This window comes from Equus przewalskii, chromosome 17 (assembly GCF_037783145.1).
Source record: "Equus przewalskii isolate Varuska chromosome 17, EquPr2, whole genome shotgun sequence".
NCBI lineage: Eukaryota > Metazoa > Chordata > Mammalia > Perissodactyla > Equidae > Equus > Equus przewalskii.
Window position 1 is genome coordinate 67704862 of NC_091847.1, and position 23633 is coordinate 67728494.

At 40.6% G+C, this 23633-nt stretch overlaps 1 long non-coding RNA gene across 1 annotated transcript; it reads left to right on the top strand.

The window, feature by feature from the left end:
* Positions 1–1295: 1295 nt before the first annotated feature.
* Positions 1296–8535, top strand: LOC139076838 (uncharacterized). The gene is made up of 2 exons (XR_011528835.1): positions 1296–1433; positions 7993–8535. It is a non-coding gene; the product is annotated as an uncharacterized lncRNA (long non-coding RNA).
* Positions 8536–23633: the final 15098 nt, after the last annotated feature.

The following is a 23633-nucleotide window of genomic DNA, read 5'->3' on the forward strand; positions in this document are numbered from 1 at the left end:
CTCTCTGGAGTGTGCACAGAGTCCTCCAATTTTATAGTGAGGAAATAGGCCCTGGGAAGGAGGTGGACGAGGGTCGGGCAAGAAGGCATGAGACACTCAGTCACTGATTTCTGACAGCCGTCTGGGGGCACTGTGGCGTCAAAAGGAGCAGCAGGAACACCTGTCTCCACTGGCATCTCCACTACTGGCAGTGATGAGTCAGTGAATAGAGGTCACATGATGCCTGGGGACAGAAGGTGTGACTCACAGGTGGGCAGAGAGAGTCTTCAGGGTACTGTTGCTCACTTGCCACAACTCAGCATCCATGATGAATCATTGGGTCCAAATGGGGCTTGGAGTTGGGGCAAGTTTTAGTGCACATGGGAGCCTCCATGAATGGCAGATGTAAAAATGGAGGGACCTCTCATCCACACAGGATTAGTGCATTCCCTCCCTGAGGTGTGAGAACTCACACTTTGTTGTAGGTCGCTCTGCTGTTTGTGATAAAGTGGCTATTGGCCGCTCAGAGCCCTGCGGAGCAGATGAAATCTCACTCTAGCCGTTAGTTTGCCTCACAATAGTTTCAGTCAGAAATGTTAACAATATTTATTCTCAAGAGTCCTGAGACCTCTCTCCTCTTCCTTTCCCTTCAAGGTCGAGAAGTGGGCTTATGGTGATCAGCAGAAGAGAGGAAGGTGAAGACGTCATTCTAATTATTATTAGGGCTAGTGTTAGAAGGCTGAAGGTCAAGATGCCAAACTCCTTAACCCCTGCCTCAGCCACTTTAGTCTCATCTCCCACCACCTTTCAGGTCTTGGAACAGGCGATGTTTCCTTCTGCCTCAAGACTCTGCACAGCCAAGACTCTAATGGGCAAGGTGGCTCAGGAGAAAAAGGAGGCTCTGAAAACGCAAGTCTGAAAGTCTACTTCTGAAATACGCCTTTCCTCAGGAAGAAATCGGAAGGGTAGGGTCTGTGGAGTCTCCAAGGCTGGCTGAGGACCAACCACTTGGGTTGTCTGAGGTTAAAAGGCCGTGCTCAACAAAAGGAAGAATGAGTAAGTGACCTAGGATAAGCATGAAATACACACAGGAACCTTCACTCAGAAAGAAAGGGGACTTGAAAAACGCCAAAGAGGACAAGAGGCTTTTAAAGTTACCGCTGTACTCAGTGTTGGGAGTGGCAGTCAAGGTCAATGACCATCAAGAAAGCCCACTCTTTCAAGTCCTCTTTCCATCGGTCTCCTAGGTTAGCAGAACTTTCAGACTAGAAAGGGTGGAAGGACAATTGGTAAGAGAATTGGAAGGCCAAGATCTGGAAAAAGATCATGCGAGAGCACTGTTCTGACTTTCAGGTCTAGATGCCTGTGTCCAGTTCCTGTGGAGACCTGAATCACTGTGTGAGAGCACTTGAGGTAGCAGAGACGATGGGGAAATGCTAACAGCCCTAAACGAGGTAAATGTCTCCATTTTCAAGAAGGGAGGGCATATTATTAAACAAATGATTTGTGTACGTTTAAAAAGGAAAGCAAGTTTGGGAATGAGAGTCATAGTCACAGAGCTGAGAGCCTCTAGCAGAGAGGCAAATACAAAACTGAATTTGGTTAGGTTCATGGGAGCAACACGGAAGGTAACATGCACACTTCAGGATGGGCAATTGGTGCACAAGGAACAAAAACCCTTCACACAAAGCAGCGATTGCTGTTTTAGGCCTTGGTGGTAGATGGGAGGGGAGATCGTAGTTCTCCTGAATCCCTGCATACAGGTCTCTCCTACCCCCAGAAACACAGCCAGCCTTTAGAAGCGCCTCTCTAGGATATGACTCTACTCTTTATCCTTCCTCCCTTTCATCATCTCTCACGACCTAACTTGAACGGATAAATTTGGTTTAAGGGTTATTTATATTGGGAAGGTGGTTGAGAAGAAGTTGTGAAAGGTCTGGTTGGTGACTGTTGGAAAGGTAGCGGAGAGAAACTTTGATACATGTTTGCTGCCTGGTCACCTTGGGCAAGCAACCGGCTCCGATCCTTGGTTTTCTCATCTCAAAAATGGGAACAATAGCTAGGAGGTGATCAGTACTATCTCCTCTCCAAATTCCTTGCCTTCTCTGTTTTCTTTGGTCTTTTCTGGGGCTTTCCATTGATTTTATTTTTGGCTTATTACACAGCAGATTTTATCAGATTCACAGGATTTTGTGTCTTGACTACTCTAAGTAAATAACAAACAATCTTCAGTCACTGAAATGGGACAAGAAGTGAAAATAAAGCAGAAATTCACTCAAAGCATGGTAGGTCTAATTGTCTGCTGTTTATATTGTAAATAATCTCAGGGTGCCCTCTGGCCTGCTGCTGGTCCTCAGAACAGCTTACCCCCCACACGGTGTATTTGAAAGATGTGGACTGAAAGGGGATGCAGGTTCTAGCAGGAACTTTGCCACTAATTAGCAATGTGACTTTGGACAAATCTTTTTACATCCTGGCTCTGTTTCCCCATCAGCATGGTAAATGGGTTGACCTATATAATCTCCCAGGTCCTTTCCAACTCCAGAATTTTAAAAGGTCCACGATTGCAAGCCAAAAACTATATTACGGAATGGGGTGACAGCATGTATAAGTGCAAGTTGATTAGGGAAATGGCATAGGATTTATCTTTTAAATTGGCTTTTACAATAATAAATCACAGAGTAAAGATACAGAGAAGAGAGAGACATTTTCTGTAAGTGTTCAAGGAAGCGTAGCTTATTTCAAACAATGGTTTCTGAAAATAACCTTTCATTCTTTGTCCTTATATTTTTCCTAATGGATGGCATAAAATGGATTCTCAGCCTGAATAGTGGCTTTCATTCAATTTTAAGTCACCCCGTCATGTTGTGTACTGCTGCTTTCCACGTTAGCTGACATTGCAGGATGTAGCACAATGCAGAGTGAAGAGTTAGAAATGTGACATGGCATGTTGGAAACAATGCTTGCTTTTTGCAGATCAGTTATCATTTAAAGGCTGGTATTTAGAACCATCTTTAGATAATTCAATAGCTCTGTGTCTCTGGTAGGGAGGATGTCAACCTGAGTTACTTTTTTTGCTTATCAGATATGATGGAACAAGATGACATTAAAATGGTTGAAAGAAACTATCCAGAATGAGTATTTTTTAAAAAATCAAGCAAATTTTTAAGGAGCTTAGAATTGGATTGATTCACTGCAACCATGGAACTCAAAGAAAAATGGTGATTATCACAGATCGTTGTCCAGGATAAATCCAGATATTTCCCATAGTTACCCTTTGTCCTGATATATCACAGTCTTCTGTGACATCGCAGTCTCCTCATTTTGATTGAAATCAAATTTTGTGAAGGGAAAGATGCTTTAAAGTGACTGTAATTTGTTCCCTGAGCTGTAGGTACAATGGAGTCACATTATCAGTAATATCCCCAATTTTACACGCTCTCGCTGATACCTGCTCAGGCCACATGCTGTGCTCCCGTGAAGAGGTAATTCCAGGGGTTCCCACACGTTTCTGTGAGATGCTCAGCCATCAGGTGGCTGCTCGGCTCACCCAGTCAGGCACTGCGGCCTCCTGATGGGCACACGAGGGACAGGACAGAGCCCTCTCAGTGGCCAAACTGCAGGAGGGTCTGCGGCAAAGTGGGGGATGAGACCTCTCTCCCACTTCAAGCTAGAATCTTCCAGGGTGTATGGACATGGCACTGCTGGTGCCACTATCCGTATGGAATTTTATGAATGGGACACTGGGGCTTCACCTGGAGCCCTCTCTCCTCTAAGGTACCAGACAGGCACCCAGAGGGAGGGAACAGGAAGAGATGAGTGTCAGCACCAGGGTCCTCTCTTCAGCAACCGAGTCCTTGTTTTGGGGTCATGTTTATTCTCTTAAGATGGCTTATTCTGGAAAGTTCTTCATCCCCTGAAGCAAATAAAGTTCTGTCAGTCTCTCCTTACTAGATTGCCTGAGAGGTCCGGACAGAATTTTCTGAAATGCAGCAGCAATAGAGGCTCAAGTTGGGAGCCCTGACACTGTTCATTCTGCGAGCACTTCTGGAACATATTCTATGTGTGAAAGACTTTCTTTCTCCTTTATTCCTCTCTTCTCTAAAGAAAATTTTTTCTTTGGAAGATTGGCTTGAATTGAAGAATTGACATGTAGGATTTCTCTTAACAGAGACCATGAAGCCATTTTCAAATAAAACACAATTAGTGGAGAAGGGATGTACTTTCGAATATGCCAGTGCCTCTAGATATACAGAAGGCTATTAGTAAACAACTTTGATTTAACTGGCTGATCAGACATCTTTGCAGAGGAACAAAAATAATTAGAAAAGTGCAGACGTATTTAAACTCTCCAGAACAAGCCAATAAAGGATAATGTAGAACTAACTTTCTCTTTAGTGTTTGAGTGGATTTATGTCTGTACAGAGAAAGCACGTTTTGGTTGTTTTAGAATTGTCCAGCATTTTTATTGACATTTGTCTTAGAATATGAACATTATTTCAGTGACTTATTTTTCAAACATGTTATGGTGCAAAATGATTTCAGTCCACTGCATATGATCATGTTTTGAATGAATGGAGTCTGAGACTTAATATTTACTCCTGCACGTATGTTGCTGCTAAAGTTACCTGTATTTAAGAAGAGCTTCATGCAGCCTTCCATTAAATTGCGTGTTAACCTTAACGGACTACCACGTTGATTTAGAAATGGCCAGGCGCTGGCAAGTTTTATATAGTTGCTCATATAACATTCTCAATGTCAATAAAGAATGCCTTTTGTCTAATTGTGCCCCTGCAATATATGGAAGTCCTTCACACTAATGACAAAGTATTTCTGCCCTTCGTGTTCGAAAATGATAATACTGACAAAGATATGTAGGGAGGTATCTACCAGGTCAATATGTGATCAATAATTCACTGCACACAGAGTAGGAAATACTTTAGTCACTATTGGCAGTCTCATATTGTTTGTAGCTTTGTCCTAACATTGAGGGTACCATGTACAAACAAGCGTATGGACTCAAGGAGTTAAGAAATAGTCTAATTGCTATGCATGTGCATGCAGCTCCTTGGTCTTCAATCCTATCAGACTTTTGTTCAAAGGGATGTGCTGCCTCTGATTGCTATGGGGTTGTGTGGTTGACCTAAAGTGTGCTTCTCTCTCGTTTCTTCTCCCCGTTTTATTTCCATTTGGCTCTCTAAGCTGCTTGGGTTCCTCTGTTGTCTCCCAACACATCTAACTTAGTCAAGTTGTGTTGCGTGGCATTGCCTTTCTACAGCCCAGGTCCATGCTTTTGGCAATATCTACTCTGGTCCAGCGTCAACATCCGTGGTGCACATTCCACAAGCAGGCACTGAGCCGTGTTCTGGGGATAGAGATAAACGAGTCTCTTGCAGGTCGGTGAGGGACATAGCAGAGGCCTCTGCTGATTTTTCCTGCCCAGCCTGCATTCTCCACTCTCCTTCCTTGTTGGCCCTATTTTTGCTTTGGGGAAATACTCCTCCTCAGGGATATAGCCAGGCTAGGTTATCAATCCAGATCAAGGGAGGGTCCTGGCCTAAACTCTACCACTGAGACTTCCAGGGAAAAGGAATCTTGAGGAGAGTGACAGAAAGCCTGGAACTAATTCTAGGCCATTCGCTGTGATGGTGGTGCCCTGAGATACCACCCATTGGTTCCTGCTACCACAACATCTGATGCTGCTCAGGTCTCTGCCCTTTGTCAAGCTCGGTTCTTCAGCTGTTCCTTCCGCTCTGTAAGCCATCCTATGTCCTTCCAGTAATTTTCTTTCTAGGTTAAGTAAGCAACAGTTGGTTCCTGCTGCTTTGCACCAAAGAATTACAACCAAAGTAGAAACAGATGAAATGCCATAATGCAGAATAGGAAACTCTCCAGAAAAGGTAACACAAGGTATCTATTTGACTTTTAGGGCATGTTTTTAAGTTTGCTGAGGAAACAACACATGGGGTGATTATAGCAGGTCCAGATTTCCCATCTCTCAATGCTTAGTTTTTGGAACTTGTGGCCACAGTACAACAAAGCTTGTTGGCTTTCTTATTTTAAAGTTTATTATGTCAATCTGTAGTGAATGTTATGAGTCATAAAAGTCATGTTTAAATCTTACAGTATTTTGTGGTAGCAGGAAACAAGTAAAAAAGTATGGGTAGTAAATAATTGCACTGCATGAGCAACTAATGTTTACTTTAAAGTCTAATTATGAATTTAATTGCAAACACTTTCAAACTTTGTAGTTGGAAATGACCTTTTTCAGAATACGAGACCCACATGTAAGAAATCCTTCAAGATTTGAGAATGAGAAATATTGTCATGACTAACCAGCAAAAACAGGCCACAGAGAAAGATAAACATTTTGACCTCAGTGAATTTAGGAGGCTATCTTTACAAATGATGTCAAACAATTATATTTTTTAAAAATGTTTTACTATGGAAAATTTTAAATGCACAGATAAGTATAAAGAATATTATAGTGAACCTCATGTACTTATTATTTTGCTTTAACAAGCATTAACTCATGGCCAATTTTATTTCTGTATTCCCCACTGAAGTAGGGAAGTTTCCCTCTTTGATTATTTTGGAGTAAATCCCAGACATCCTATCAGCTCATCTGTAAATATTCCGGAATATATCTATAAAACAAGAAGTTTCTTTCTTGCTCTTAAACATACCACAACACAATGATCACATCTAAGAAAAGCTAATGATCATTCCTCTGGGTCATCAATATGCAGTGGGTATCCTTATTTATTGCCAGTCTTTTGTGGGAGAGGCCCAGGGTGTCCAGGCTACATTGTCTCAGCCTCTTCCAATTTCAGCCTCACAGTTTCAGGTGAGCTCAGATCCTCTCCTACTGGTAGTGTCTCACCCTAAGCACGAGTCTCATGTCCTTCTGCACCAAAGGAGACAGCACACGACTGGATGCACAATGCATCCCCAAAGTGGGGGTCATAAAAGCCCAGGGGCAACACAACTAATAGGGAGCAGGAGCCTGCGGAGTAGGGTTTGCTCTCTTGTCCTGTAAGAAGACAATTCTTGGTAGCCTGCTGTGTGCTTCTCAGAGGCCCTGCAGAATCAGCCCCTATGCGCAGGCCACTTCCCAACACCTGTCGGCTCTTCCTCCTTCCCCGTCATACTTCCCTGTTTCTACTGTTTTATTTCATGGAATTACATCTCAAGCCCTTGGGGAATACAAACTATGCTACGCTAATCACGTTGCAATATGTTGATATGTCTCTTAATTCTCTTTTAAAATTGTGGTAAAATACACAAAACGAAGTTTACCATGTGAACCATTTTTAAGCGTACAGTTCAGTGGTATCAAGCACATTCACACTGTGCAAGTGTCATCACCATCCGCCTCCCAAACTCTTCACTTTGTGTAGCTGAAACTTTGTGTCCGTTAAACAGTAACTCCCCATTTCTCCCTCCTCCCAGGCCCTGGCAACCACCGTTTTACTTTCTGTCCCTATGAATTTGATATTCTAAGTGCCTTATATATGTAGATCATACAGGATTTGTCTTTTCCTAACTGGTTTATTATACTTTGCATAATGTCCTCAAGGTTTCTCCATATCATAGTATGTGCCAGAACTTCCTTCTTTTTTAAGGCTGAATAACATTCCATTGTGTGTATATACCACATTTTGTTTATCCATTCATCCATAGATGGACACTGGAATTGCCTTCACTTTTTGGCTATTGTGAATAATGCTGCTATAAATATGGGTATTCAAACATCTCTTTGAGACCTTGCCTTCAGTTCTTTTAGGGATGTGCCTCAAAATAGAATTGCTGGATCATCATGGTAATTCCATTTTACATTTTCATCAACAGTGCACAAGCTTTCTGATTTCTCCACAGCCTCATCAATGCTTGTTATTTTCTTTCTTTTTAATAATAGCTGTCCTAATGGGTATGTTTTAACTCTCTTCTAATCTATATATTTCTCCTTCATCCCTGTCTCTATCTTTATCTTCCTCTCTCTCTTTTTTACAGAAATAAGATGGTCCTGTTTTTCCACAATCAAAGTTTTTCTGATTGCATGCTATGCTGCCAATTTACAATGCAAGACCTGTAAAGACTCATTAGTCCTGAATCTGAATCCGAGGTATCAGTGTGATGTGGAAACATGATATATCTTATCCTTTTTCCAAATTGCATATTTCCTACCTTTGTTCTCTGTAAAGGCCTAGAACAAGGACCAACCCACGCAGCAAATGGGCATTACTAGCTCACATTTCCTACTACATTTAAACCATAACTTCTTGGTGAAGAGGCTGATTTCAGGTCTGAGACAGGAAATGCAAAAGATGAGCATGGAAATAAATCTTGTCATGCTTGAAAGCAAAGCCACTATCGAAGACTGCTGGGATCATTTCAAAAGGACTCAGGAACCAACTTGAGCAGGCTGCCACTGGCCAAAAATGGATGAATTTGTGCATGAATAAAGGTAATGGTTGCAATGGATTAAAACATATCAAATATATTTGAAGTAATGTGTTCATAATGACACTAAAATAAAAAAGAAAGAAAAATTCATCAATCACTTTTGGAGGATTCTATGAATCCAATTCATTATTTTGAAAGCTGGTGAGTAAATTCATAGAATCCAGCTTTTATTCTGCTTTTCCTGTACTAACTATATCTATGGTAACAAAATTATTGATAAGAGATGGTTTCTCTTTATAAAGTATTCCAGTTAATAAATGAAGAGAAGATAATATTACAGTAGCATTTTAAAACTTCTACACACCTAATGGAATTGGGCTTTGAGTATCAGTGTGTGCTACCATCATGAAATGGACAAGGACCAGACATTGTGTGCCTCCCAATGGAAGTTCACAGCATCACCTGTGAAGGAGTCTTGACAAAAGAGTAAAATCTGAATCTCATTAAGCCTGTAGATTTACCTACCGATTTACAAGAAATATGGATCAAAAGCAACAAGTGTGTTTTTTCTTAATTTTTTTAATATAATTAATTTCATAAAACAGTAAACATTGGAACTGTGAATGATTGCATAGTCACTGTGCAAAGTAAGCCTAGACTTTTCCAGAAATTTCACACAAAAGCAAGTGTTTGCCTAGTTTAGATTTTTGTCTTAGGAAGGGGTTAATCTTAGTGGCAAAGGAGACTTTTTAAAAAAGGTTGGCACTTAACATGATGCCTATTATTTCTCTTGACATCGTATCTTCTTATCTTGCTCTTGGTTTTGTGGAATAAGATGAAAGAAAATTGCTAGCGCTCTCTAGCACTGTGTGCTTGGTTTTAGTAATCTCAGTTTTGCTTCAGATATTTTAAATGTTTTTCTTTCTGAAAAAGAAAAAAAACGAGAGTGAAACTCAAATAAGGGGCCAACAGGGAGAGGGGTCGTTACGTAGGATTCTGTAGTGTTCAGTTTCCTGACTGCAGAATAATCCTATTAATAATCCTGTCTTCTGATCTTATGTTGTCTGGATTCTTTGTTTCCTATTTGTTGAATACACACAACTTTCAGTGAATAGTGAAAATCTGACAATTTTGAGATGCCAACTTAAAAATTATTTGCTTTACTTGGAAACCAAGAAAGAATTCTAGAAGTTCTCAAGTCCAGGAATATTTGGATATTATTCTCTTTAATAATTAATACAAATTCTTTTTGTATGAGAGCAAGCTGTAAAGTGCAAGATGACTCAGAATGAATCCTCATTTGAAGGCAAGTGATTTACTGCTTGTTTCAAATCTAATCATGATTAATACTTATTGTTAAAGATTTATTATGTGGTGTCAATTCATTTCTTCAAATATTTAATAATTATTCATTAAATATGTATTTAGCACCAGCTATGTACCAGGTATTGCACTGGGTCAGGGGACAACAGCGATGAATGAGATCTACACATTCTCTCCTCACCAGGAGGTTATAATTTGGTGGGTTTCCCAGGAAAGCACATGCCAAGATGGAATTAGAAGTACAAGAGATTTACTGGAGGAAATGCTTGTAAAGGAAAATGGAAAAGGAAGCAGGAGTAGATGAGGAGATCGTCAGACCACGATGCAGATCTGACAATGTCGCAGGAAGGAAGATTGGGTAGGAAGGACCTAAGTCTATGGGGCAGCTCTGAGAAAGTCTCAGATAGGCTGATGGGGAGCCTTGAGCAAATTGCTCATTAGAGGAGTCCCATATTGGCCAGGAATGGCCTAGCTCTAATCTCTCTGCTGTGCTTAGTCATGGGCTCAGAGAAGTTCTGGCCTTGGTGTGAATGACATGGTGGGTCCAGTAGGTGTGGCAGCTGGAGGCTGATAGCTAACTGCACAGGCTCTTTCCTGAAGGGTGATCTAAAAGGTGCATTGCGGTGGGAGAGGTAAACATTGAACAAACGGGTACGAGGGTAAGGCACGTTACAACAGGGATATCATCGGGGTAGATACCCCTATATGGTAGTGTAGCAGAGGAAGTTTATCTGCAGTCACCGTTCTTCCTCTGTTCTGCTCTGTGTCATAGGGGACAACTTTATCCAGGTTCCCTGATCATATGCTTTTCGGATATGTTCAGCCAGTGGGAGGCACTGGCCGGAGACTGGAAGGTGGAAGGGAAGAGAATCCAGTGTATTTCTTCCCTTCTCTGTTTGCCCCTTCTCATCTCTCCAGCACTAGCTGCATCTCCTGTGGGTTTCCAGCTCCTATCAGAAAGTCCCTCACTTGTGGTCCTACATTCCTCTAAACAGCCATGGTCTCTGGGACATTGCTTGTTGCTGTTGTCCTTTACTTTCACATAGTTATTAGTGATCCTGTCATTATTAATCTGGGTTATTAATCTCTTGTCTCACTATCTCCTATTTGGCTTCACAGTTTATTCATCACCTTCATAACTGATTCCTTGTGTTAAGTCCCCTTTGTCTGAAATACCTAGAGAGCCCTCATTTCCTAGTTATACCCTGACTGGTAGGCTGAGTCTGGAAGAGGTCACAGGGAAGATTTTTCTTACGGAGTGACATTTAAGCTGAACCTGAGGGATGAGTGGGAACTGTCCAAAATGGACTGATCATAGTGCTGTCATTGGTACTTGTACCAATCTTTTGTACATTACTTTTTATTTTTAGATGATTTGTTAGTTTTAAAACAACATAGTAAAAAGTACAGGTTCTGGTGCTGTAGTGCTTGGGTACAAATCACGGCATCTGTTACTTTCTAGATATGTAACCTCAGGCAGTTTACTAAGTTCCTTGTGCTTCAGTGTCCTCTCTGTAAAATAACGGTATCACCTTCTACAGAAGCCATGAGAAGTCAATAAGTTAATACGTATGGACAACTTAATGTTTGATAGTATTCTTTTTCATATGCATCACATGACTTTGCAGAAGCTTTCCTTTCTAATGTGCACTCTGAGCCTGCAGGAGGAGCATATTGTATACAGGGTGGATGCTGCTTCGTTTGCTTCTAGAATCTAATGTTTCATGGGAGAAGTTTGAGGTCAGTCTGATTTTTCATTATTTATTCCAAGTCACCGCTTTCTGTGCCTGGGTACTTGTGGGTTTCTTTCTTATCTTAGAAATTCAATAATTTTAGTAGGATATGTCAAGGTGTTGGTCACTTTTAATAAGTTTTGATTGACATACAGGTGTGTCCTATCATTTTGCAGGTTTATTCATTCCTTCCTTTTAGGAGAGTTTTTTCTCCCTCCCCTTATATCACTGACACGTTTTTCTGTTCTATTATATTAGTCTGGGGGAAGTCAGCATTTTTCTTTCAATTTACAAATTGATTCAGTGAGTTCACTCAACATTTTACATTCAAAACAGCAGGGCCTTATAACCAAGCTAACTGATTATGGTCTATTCCAGCAAAAGTAAAGCCAAATATGGAGATAGTTCCATCTTTCTTTGGACAATTAACAACCTCTCTGATGTAGATGGACCCTGTCCAGCTGCTGGAGATTGTGTGATCAATTGGAATCTGCTTGGTCAGTTAGAAAGCTGTATTTGCTTTATAGTCTATTGTCTATCCTTTGCCCCACCACCCCTCACCGCCCCTCCTTTCTTTTGTTATTTCTTCTTCATTTGGAGCAGTCCAGGGGTTCACTTACATCCAATATTAAGCTTTATTCAGTGATTAATATAGTTCTGGGCTGGGGCCAATAATGAGCTACAGATATCTAGACGTAATGGAAATAATCAAAACTTAACTGGGCTAAGATTCTCAGGGGTTGATTTGCTCCCACTAGAGATTTCATTCTCTCCTGATTCTTCATTGGCTGCATCTGGAATGACCACACAGGAACATCTTAGGAATAAACATCCCAATCCAGGATAACCTGGGCTTTGGGAACCATTGTCATGTGGCCATGTCATGGTGGTTAAGAGTATGGACTCCTGAGAAAGAGAAACTAGGCTTGAATCTCTGTTCTCCCCTCTCCTAACCACGTGATCTTTGACCACTTACTCAACCAGGCTCAGCATTAGCTTCCTAATCAGAAAAATGGGGATGGTAATAATACTTTCTTCATAAGGTTGTTGGTGATTATTAAATTAGATCACAATTACGTGTTCCCTCACACATAGAAAATATTCAATATACTCAAATTATTATTATCATTATTATTACAGGTTGACATCTAAATCAGCACCATATATTTTAATGCTGTGTCTTTCTTATTTTTATCTAATAAATACACTTATTCTCTTTTAAGACAAGAAATTTGGGTTGCTACTCCCTTATTTGGCTCCCAAGGAAAACAACCCACAGTCTGGGCAGGAAGATCAATGAACTGGACATGCGAGCTAGCATTCAGTTTTCAGCAAGAATAAACTGAAGGAGAGTGCTGGAAGCTTAGAGCCCTATTTCTTAAATGGCTTTAGACTGGGGTATTCTATTTTCTCCTCAAGGGAGATCAATTATCCAGACGTCAGAAATCTGCTGCTTGCTCTTCTATTCTATCCTTTTCCTCTGACTTTTTCATTTCTTTTTCCTTTACCTTTTCTTTCTGAAAGCAAGCACCAAATCTTTCTTCACATGCCAGATTTAATGTTCTGCAAGGTCAATTTAGTTCTTTACGGCTTTGAGAGATATTTTAAATACTGTCATGAAATTATTAATTGCCTTACATTCTTTATTTTTTTTCCCTAATGCAGTCACTCCCTTTCAGAAATATCTTATCTTTTATTTTAAATATTATAAAAAAAAGTTCTCAAATGTTCGAATGTTTGTTTCTTGGAATAAGTCTTTGTAAAAACACACGCTTCCAGCTTTATCTTTACATCATTATTTTCTTGCCAAAATTTTTCAAAGGTCTTAACACTGTTTATTTTGTGTATACTTTGATAGAAGGCAGATCTATTTTGATCTGTTATTTGAACAAAAATTGAGATGGTACATTCTCCTTGGGTCTGCTCACTGCTTAGCTTGCCATTTTTCACTCCCCCTTTTGTATCTTATGATAAAAAAGAGATAATATGGATTCATATTAATAGTCTGGTTTTTAGGCAGACAGAGAGGGATGGAGAGAAAATCGGGGCATGTGCAGTCCCAGACGGAGAAGAGCACCTTGTGTACTTCCTGAGGTCAGTGACCGGGTTTCCACATCTGATCTTTCCTTTAACCTAGTGATTGTTTTTAGGTACATGACATCATTTTCCTGCTGTCTGCCTGCCAATCCCAGCAAATGTCCCTTTGTTTTAGAAAAATGTCTCTGAGTCAGGATGAACTGGTGAGTTGGTGAGAAGCTGCCTGTCTGCGCTCCCTTTTGTGTGGCCTCACACATTTCCCCAGCCGGTGCTGGTGCTTCTGCTTCTGCCTCAGAGTGTTTTTCCTGAAGCACTGAAACGGACTCTCAGCCAAGGAGTTCCTATTTTTTCCTACAATTCTTTTCCTCCTTCCTTCTTTCCTTCCTTCCTCTTTTTCTCCTTTTCTCTCTCTCTTTTTAGGAAAGAGTCCCCTTCAAGTCAGAAAAGTATTCTGTCACATTAGGGATGGGGGGATCCGTAACAGGAAATTGAGGTCAGCAAAAATCCATACCTCTTTCTGCTTCACGTGGTTTGCTCCCACGGCACGGATGCAATGGCTCAAGGTGGTCCAAGTGGGGATGGCCCTCTCTGTCTCTTGCTTCGTTTGGCTTGCAACTCTTAATGGTTGGGTGAGGGCACTTGGCTGGGCAGGGGAGGCTGAAATTCATATTCTTGCTGACTGGGCTGTGTGACCTGGAGCAAGACTGCTTCTACACAAAGGAAGAGGCTTTACCTAAAAATTATCATAACTGCATTGTTTACTTGCTCAGGCTGGGGGACCAGAGCCCTTCCAGGTAGGGGAGTTGGGAGGAATGCTTATTTCTAACTTGCATGGGCTGGCAGTGGCCCTGGCAACATTAGGTGAGTTTGTGGGCCGTGCTTTCCTGGAAAGGAGATCATCAGGTGGCTCTTGATGGCTCGCTTCAATCTTGTTTTGTCTGGGCCATCCGTGGGAGATGACGCACTTTGACACACTTTGCCTGTTTCTCCACTGGTAAGGAAGAGGAATTTTGACCTACTTTTCTCATCTTTTGGAGAAGTCCCTAGTTTATTTAAAAAATTTATTAATTGGTTGAAAAACAAAGAAAGAAAGAAAGAAAAAAAAAAGAAAGAAAATAGTGAAATGTCTTTCTCCCATCTCTGTCTCCACTTTGCTGAGTTCTCATTCCACTGACACAGGTAACCCTCGTTAATAGTTTATTATAGTTTGTTTACACACACACAAGAAAACACAAATATAAATTTTTCCTTATTTCCCCATTATCCTTTTAAATGGAAAGGTTATCCTATATGGCCTAACTTTGAATTTTTGTTTTCATTTACCAGTATCTTCAAAGACTTTTCAAATTTGGACAGTGAATGGTTCTTCATTCTTTTATCCATCTGCATAATATTCCATTGTGTGGATACCTTACTTAACCACTCTCCTCTAGGTAAACATTAGACGTGTTTCCGATCATCTGTTCTTATACACAATGCTATAATGAATAACCTTGTATGCTATTCATTTGGCACATGGGAAAATATGTCTGTAGGATAAATACTCAGGAGCAGAAGAGCTGAGTGATATGGTATTTGAATCTGTAATATTGATAGATATTGCCAAATTACCATCTGTAAGATTTCAGCAGTTTTTATTCCTTCCAATGAAGTTTGGAAACGTTTCCCTGCATCCTTGCTGGAACAGTGTATTATCAAGCTTTTAGGCCTTATCCAGGCTGATAGGTGAGAAAGGTATTATAGTGTCATTTCAATTTGCATTTCTCTTACTATAAATGAGATTGAGTATCTTTTCACAGGAATATGAGCCATTTGTATTTCACTTTCTGTGAAGTCTATTTCTATCCTTTGCTCATTTTTCTCCTGGGTTATTGTTTTTTAATTATTTAAATCAATTTTTAGAAGCATTTTATATATTCACACGTGCTTTTTCTGTTATATGAGTTGTAAATACTTTTTTTTTGTTGTTGCCAATTTGTTTTTTGTCTTCTGGCTTTATTTTATTTTTTTTGACAGATAGAAGTCTTTTTTATTTTTGAGGAAGATTAGCCCTGAGCTAACTGCTGCCAATCCTCCTCTTTTTGCTGAAGATGACTGGCCCTGAGCTAACATCCATGCCCATCTTCCTCTACTTTCTATGTGGGATGCCTACCACAGCATGGCTTGCCAAGCGGTGCCATGTCCGCACCCAGGATCCTAACCAGCGAACCACAGGCTGTCGAGAAGCGGAACGTGCGAATTTAACTGCTGCACCACTGGGCCAGCCTCTAGAAATCTTTTTTAAAGTAATCAAATTATCAGTCTTTTCTTTTATAGCCTCTGGATTTTGAATAATATTTTGAAAAAAATACTAAGTTTATAAAGAAATTCCCCCATATTTTCTCCTATGATCTAATTATTTACATGTAAATCTTTGATTTGGAATTTGTCCTGGTGTAATGTATAAGGTATAAGTTATGTATATAGATTTTTTTCTAGATGGCTACTCACTCTAAACAGGAGCAAGATATCAACTCCCACTCCCACCACTTTCATTTGCCCTTGCACTGGAGCTAATAATCCATGCAGTTAGACTAAAGACAGACAATAGAGGTATAGACATTTTAAAGAAGTTTAAAAAAAATCACTATTTCTAGGTGATATGATTGTATACATGGAAAACTCAAGAGAATAAATTGAAAAAGGAATACTAAAACAATATGAGATTAAATAAGATAGTGGAGTAAAAATTTTATGCATATAAATCAATAGGTTTCATACACAAATAGTTTTAAAATCCAATACAACTTTTGAAAATCCCATACACAGTAGCAGCATAAAAAACAAAATACCTGGGAATACACTTAAGAAAGGACATGCATGATCTATATAAAGAAAAGTTTGGAATGCAGTTAAAAGGCACCAAAAAACTGCTGATCAAATTGAAAGATGTATCTTGTTTGGGATAGTAATAGTCAGTAAAGATATCACTCTTACTAAGCTAATTTATAAATTGGGATGCTAATAACAAGATCAATAGTATATTTTAAAAATATACATGTTGATGCAGAAGGATATGTGGAAAAACGTATATGACTAGCTAGAAAAATTCTGACAAAGAAGAGCATTGAAGGGGGACCAGCACTACCAGAGATTAAACTTATTCTAGAGCCTCAGAATTTAATGCAATTTACTACCAGTACATAGATAAACAGATCAGCGGAATAAATAAGAAGTTTAGAAACAGACTAAAAAATAATGGAAATTTCATACGTGATAAGGCTACCTTTCAACCTAGTGGGGAGAAGATGATTTTGGAACAACTCATTTATTTTAAACTGCAAGTTGCGAATCATCCTATAAACATAGTGAAAATTCTGAAATGCATCACAACAGCCCTGCATCCTGGAAAAGCTAATGAGATGGCAGATGCACTTTGAGTTTGACTAAACCCACAACTTCAGCAAAGAAGTAACTTGTTCCTGCGCCAAAATGAAGCAAGTTGCCAAATTCCATCTATAGCAATCAGGACAGAATTGAGCATGCATGCTTCTTTCCATTCCCCAGTGTATAGGTATATGGAAGGGGACAGGAATTAGACTTTCTAAAAAGGCGTAGCAGAATACTTATAACCTTTAGGAATCATTTGTAATAATTGCTTTTCAACAATCCACTGTGCTCGTTGAGGAAACAAGGTGGTCTTATTCTTGAAGGATTTTTAAAATACCTGTTTCACTCAGCATAAAGGAAACTTTACAGGACAATAGGTTAGCTGCCCCTTATTGTCTTAGAAATAATTTTTACTTTCTTCTAACCCTGTCATGGAGAAGACATGTAGGCCATTGAGAGTCCACCAGCATGCAGGATACGGGGAGAGGCAAGCTGTGTGCAGAGTTAATTGCTTTCATTAGCGCCCAGGAATTCGTAGGGAAGTAGTTTAGCTTAGAGACGCAGCTCCAGGTTTTTCATCTCCAGGTGTTTTTATTCTAGGCTTGTTGCTTTATTGCTCTGCTTGCCTAATTTCGCTTTCACCCATTTTCTAGGTTAAATTTGAATGAAATTTCTTCCGATCTTTCTGAGATATTGGGCAAGATGGCAGTGTTGCATAGATTAACTAATTCAGGGTCTTAAAGTCATTTGATTGAGGGTGCAGTATAAATGCAAAGCAGGATGCGCCATAAAGCAAAATGCTAATTATTGCAGGCAATGCAGATGCTACTTTTAAAGGTGCCAGATGTGTATCCCCTCTCAATATCATGGGCTGGCTCCTGGAGAAGAACAGGAGGCACAGGAATGGTACAAACTGAGTAAAACAAATCACTCGGAAGAATAAAGACCACTGAGCAAGCAGTGCTACAATTAGCTTCAGAAAAATCAGAATGCTACTTTCTGGGAGACAGCCAGGTGGAGGGGGCCACAAAGTACCTGGTAAAATATGGAGTCCAAAAAATTTTTTTAAAACACTGATAATTTATACCTCTGTTTGTTTTCTTTGTTTTGTTGTGTGGTTTAATAAGAGATTGGAATGCTGCTTAGTGGATTTGGACACGATTCAATCTAAATTGTGAGAACTTTTCAAGGTAATTGTTTTCCAGTGTAGGCTCAGAATTTTAGAGCAAAAGTGGGTCTTTACTTTATAACAGATTTATTATGTGCTATGAAGACCAGCCAAACACTTAATTGTTCATCGAGAAATTGAATTGCTCTCAACTATCTGTAAGATTTAGTTGGTCTTTTAATTAATTTATTTTTATCACATATTCCAAAAGGTTTGTGTCCAGTAAGGACACATCAATTAGGGCTAACAAACTAGAGGAAATGGAAAAGTAGGCATATGCTAACTACCTGGGTCAATATAGTGGCTCTGATTAGACATAAGGATTTCCCTCTAGCTGTCAAATGAGGAGACCTAGTAAGTTGCATAATTTTTGTTATCAGGAAGGAGAAAGCATATCACTTCTTCAAAAGAGAGAGTTTTAGCATTTGATTCTGAATGAAATTTAATACATGGGCTCTAACCAAGGGATATTAAGCAACATAATGTACTGTGTTTTTTATGGCAGTTTTATAAAAAATAAAGGAATGTGAAATACAAATTGGACTCAATTCTGAAAATTGCAATATCCTATTATAGAATATGGGAGATAAAAAGAATCTGCAGCTTCACAAATATTTAGTGCTGGGCCCTTTTATGTTATGGCAGAATTCCCTATATAGATACTGTAGAGATCCCAGGTCCAACACGAACACAGAAACAGACAAAAACAACGATGCTGGAAGGTTCTAAGCTCCATCCTATATAGAAATATTTCATCATTTCAGCTGAAAAGGAGCTTTATATTAGGATAATTTTTTGATTTTTTTTTCCTTGACAGGCTCCATTATCTACTTCTCTAACTCCATTCTGTCCAGCATAATTCCATCCACGATATTTAATATTTAAACTATCCTTTCCAAAATAATAAAGCAAGATGTACATGGAGAGCTCCTGTTGGTGAATTGGCAATTTCAGGGACTGAATTGAGCTACCCACTCAAACGGTCAGCGAAGGCGGCAAAGAAGAGGAATAGTCTCTTAGAACCTGTCCTACATCCTCCCTCTCACTCCCTGAGGGTAACCTTGTTCCCTGTTCCGGAGGAAAAAGAAATTTGTGCTCAGAAGTCAGTGCCTGCCTTCCATCCTCATTCCTTCCCTCTGTAAAAGATAAACTGAGGCACATAAAAACATTTTAAGAGTTTATTTGAGCAAAAATCAATTCCAATCAGGAAGAGCCAAACCGGAAGTGGTTAGGAGGGCGCCACCAACAGGAGCTCAGGAGAGACTTATAGAGAAAAGGCAGAAGAAAAGTAAGGAAATTATTGATTGGCTAGAGCTTCAGCCTCGTTGGCTGTTTGTGATTGGCTGTCCTTAGGTTTCAGTTTCATAACCTTGAGGAAGTTAGAGGCCTCAGTTTTGTTTTGCTTACCTAGGCCTCCAGGGTGTTAGAACCTGCTTGGAATCTCAATCTTTCTGCCTTTTCCTGGATCTCTTCTTGTAAATACTCTTGATTCTCTGCTCCTTTCTGGCGGACTTTGTGCTCACATCTTTGAGAAAAGCATCAGTTATAGAAGTGATCACAAAGTTGATGACCGCTGTACTCTTCTGCCCAGTTTCTTCTTCCCGTCCTGGTCCAACCTCCGGACCTTTGCAGCCTGTTTCTACTTTTTCACCTCCCTTACCTCCTTCATTGTGGTGCCATCTGGCTTCTCCCTCCACTCTGCATGAAAACAGCTCTTGTCAAAGTCACTAACAACGTCCTTGTTGATCCATCCTGTGGACCTCCAGAACCCTTCTGGCCTCTCAGCAGCAACAGAGCTCTACTCCCTTCTGGACACTTTCTCTTTTCTCCAGATACCTTGCTCTTCTGACTTCCTGCTAGTCTGATGGCTTGTTCCCAGTCTCCTTTGTGGGCTTCTCTTCTGCCAATCTTACATCGGGTGGAATTCTCTTCCTGGATTTCTTTTAACTTCATAGAGCACATTTGCTGAGGGGGACCTCATTTACTCCCATGGTTTTAATTACTGTCTTTCTCTTGAACTTTAGGTTTTTTCATCTAACTAACCTACTGGACATCACTGGCTAGATGAACATCAGGCCGCCTGAATATGCCATGTCCAGGCTGGAACTCAGAGCTTCTCCCCTAACTTTCTCCTCTGTGTGCCCTCTACTACTGTCCACTCGGAAAAGTCATTCTTGACTTCTCCCTCTCCATCAATCCCACCTCCAGTCAGTCACTAAATTCTGCTGATTCTGCCTCCTAGTGACTCTCAAATATGTGCAATTGTCTCCATCTCCCCTGCTACTATCCTGGATGAAGCAATTATGATCTCTCACCTAGATTACTGCTATCACCTCCTTGTCTCCCTGCCTGAGGCCTTGTCCATCCCTCATTTGCTCTCACTGCAGTCAGAGATCTTGGTATAAAGCAAATCAGATTATATCATTTCCATGCTTAAAAACCTTCAAAGCTCCCCATTCTTCTCATGAAGAAGTTAAAACTCTTTGATATGGCTCATAAAGCTCTTTATGAGCTCATTTTCATTTTCCTCTTTAGCCTCATTTTTTAAATATAAAATTTTTTAAGCCATTGGGAACTTACTTCACTTCTCCAACATGAGGGCGCAAAACCCATAGTTAGGAGTACAGACTTTGGCACCAGACTATTTGGGTTCAAATCCCAGCTTTGTCACTTAATTATGTTGTGACCTCAGGCAAACTACTTAACTTCTCTCAGTTGTCCTATCCATCAAATGGGATGATAATAGGATTATTGTAAGAATTAAATGAGTCAATGAGTGTAAAACACTCAGAGAAATGCTGGGGTATAATTAGCATTCAATAAATATTACCCTCTGTCATTACAACTGGCCCTAAACACTGAAAAGATTGTGTGGACCCCATATTTGGGATTCAAAATATAAACAGTTTTAAATTGTAAAGTACATTTAGGCAATAAGTAAGCCTAACAAACGTATGCTTTTTTTTTTTTTTTTTTTTTTGAGAGCACTACTTTGATCCTTTTTGAAAATACCAGATTGAAAAAAAGAGAGATTTTGTTGCTTCTGCTTTGTTGGTGACTGGCTCTGGCCTTAATCTGGGTTTTTGATCCAGTGTGTGCTTTTCCCTGTCCCTGGAACACTCTTCCCCTCCTCTCTGCCTCTTTCTGAGCCAAATTGGTTTCTTCATTTAGGTCTCAAGTTACATGTTAGTTCTTCTCAAAGGCTGTCCTTGACCTGGAGTTTGGGCTGGCCCCTGCTTATGCACTCTCCCTGTGTGCTGTATCCCCGTAACTTGGCACCCACTGCTGTGCCGTAACTTCCCCTTTCCTTGTTGTATCTCCCGTTATAACGCCATTGCCAAGAAGGCAGAGCTGACTTCTCTGTTGTCCATGTTATTATCCCCTGTGCCTGGCATGGTTTGTGCTCTGTCAGTCAGCACATGACTAAGTGTCAGGAACCTCACTTTCCCTAGGGCAGAAAAAATTCTGTATCAAAGTAAATTCACCTATTTTAAAAATACCAGTTATTTTCTTGTTGATTCTGACATTGAGGTGGCTCTGCCTTAAACATCACTCACAACGCGGAGAATCGCTAGCTTGGTCTTTACTGTTTTCAAATTCAAATAACAGAAATGAGGTAAGGCATTGTGTAAGAGTGTGTGAAAACCTTTCAAGACGTGAAGGGGTTTCCTCTGCTGGGTGTGAGACCCAGGTATGAGGGCGTTCCCCTTGGATCTGTTGTCTTATGGCTATCTGAAGATCCCTAATGGTGGGACTCTCAATCCTGGTCAGACTGGTAGAGAAGAAATTTCTGGCTGGAAGCCTCTGAAACCAGGGTGTTGGGACAATTGCCTGTTCACCTGCCACAGAGCAGTTCCTGTGTTTCAGACCGGAAGGCCCTTGGGAGGCCCCTGATTCCCTGTCTGGCACTTAGGCTCTGAGATTTCATCTCATGATTATAAATTATTCAACAAACATTCCTAAGTTCTTCCCAGGAGGTTTGTACTCGCGCCTGTAGAGGCATGATGTGATACATGAAGACAAAGACATGGGTCCGCCCTGCAGAAGTACAATCCAGATGTCACCTGCTGCTCTTCAGAAGCTCCACCTGACACCTCAAAACAAACACCAATACCTGCCCCAGAAGTTTGGCAAATACTTGAGGAGTTTGGCTCTGTCTAGTCATCTTGGGCTAGGATTTCTTACTGATGCTGGATTTTTGTTGTTTATGTTGTGTTTTGTGGTTGTTTTTTTATCTTTGCCCTGGCACCGACCCAGACATAGGATGCCATTTCTTCTCCATGATTCTTCCCCTCACATTCCCAAAGTGTCACTGTAGGAAGCAGCTGTGTGGTGGCCTTTTACTGAAGAGATGAGCAACAGTGAGAGAAGTTATTTGGCGTTCCATAGTCAGATAATCCAAAATTCAACGTTGGGCTCTTTAAAACGTCCCTCAGCCTTTCCTCCAAACCTGAGTTCCGGATGCCTGCTAGGTTTTTTGGCGCGCTCTCTCCTCTATGTTCTGCCCTTCAGCCACTCCAAAAAGAAAAATAATATTTTCTCACACTTGTTTATGCAATCCAGCCCTCTCTACTTCCTCCCCATAAACTGCTGGGGCTTCCTCTGCCTGGCTGTTATTCACGAATGTTCTTTGCTAAACAATGCACCAACTCCTGCATGTCCCACCCATTCTCCTTTATCCCTGATTATGTGCCTTATATCACCGCCACCACCCTGACCTCTACGCCTCTGAAGGCTCCAGTGGCTATAGCCACATTTGGTTTAAATGACACTTTCTTCCATTTCCCTTACAGAAGATTGAGACCTAGGAGAAACTTAGAACTTATTTATGGAATGCTTTACTTCAACACTTGAAGGTCAAAGGCCAAGTCTTGTTCACCACTGTCTTTAATCCCCTGTACAGAGTAGGCACTCAACACGTGTGTATTACATGTGGGAGTTTACAATTTCCGGGAGAGCTGCACTGGAGTTAAATGTGTCCATCTTTTCTTTAAACAGCTCAGCACCACCTAATGTTCTTATTATCTAAGGTATACTGTGCTCTAGTATGTTCAGGGCACGATTAATTTGAAAACAGGTATAGTCTTCTGGCTTGCAGCCTTTTCACAGCATTCTCTTTGACATCTAAGGCAAAACAGTGAGGATCTGGCAAAACGTTTCGACTTTGCAGACTGTGGCGTTCTCTTCAGGGGCCCTGGCAGCCTATGTCCCCGAGATGGAATGAACTTTTGACTCCGGGCACAGCACAAAGACTCAGGCTGCTCCTTGTAGGAGTGAAGAGCTTGGATGGGGTTAAGGACGTTGGTGGCTTTTGCTAATGGTTTTAGGCAGCTTCACCTGTTTTTGCATCAGCGAGGAGGTCTGTGCCTGAGAAGCAGGCGGACCAGCCAGAGATCAAGGCTTGTTTTGAATATGCCATCCAGGATTCCTGGGACTCAGCTACGGGGTCCAATGTCTGACAATTGTGTTTTTCTTTAAATGAACCCCAACAGCTTTGCCACCAGCAGTTGCCTCCTGCGTGTTTTTAAGGCATTGTGTCCTTGAGAGGAGTTTCATCAGTTACATATCCTGTTTATTTTCTCAGGTGAAATGATCTCACAAAACCGTTTTAACTAAAT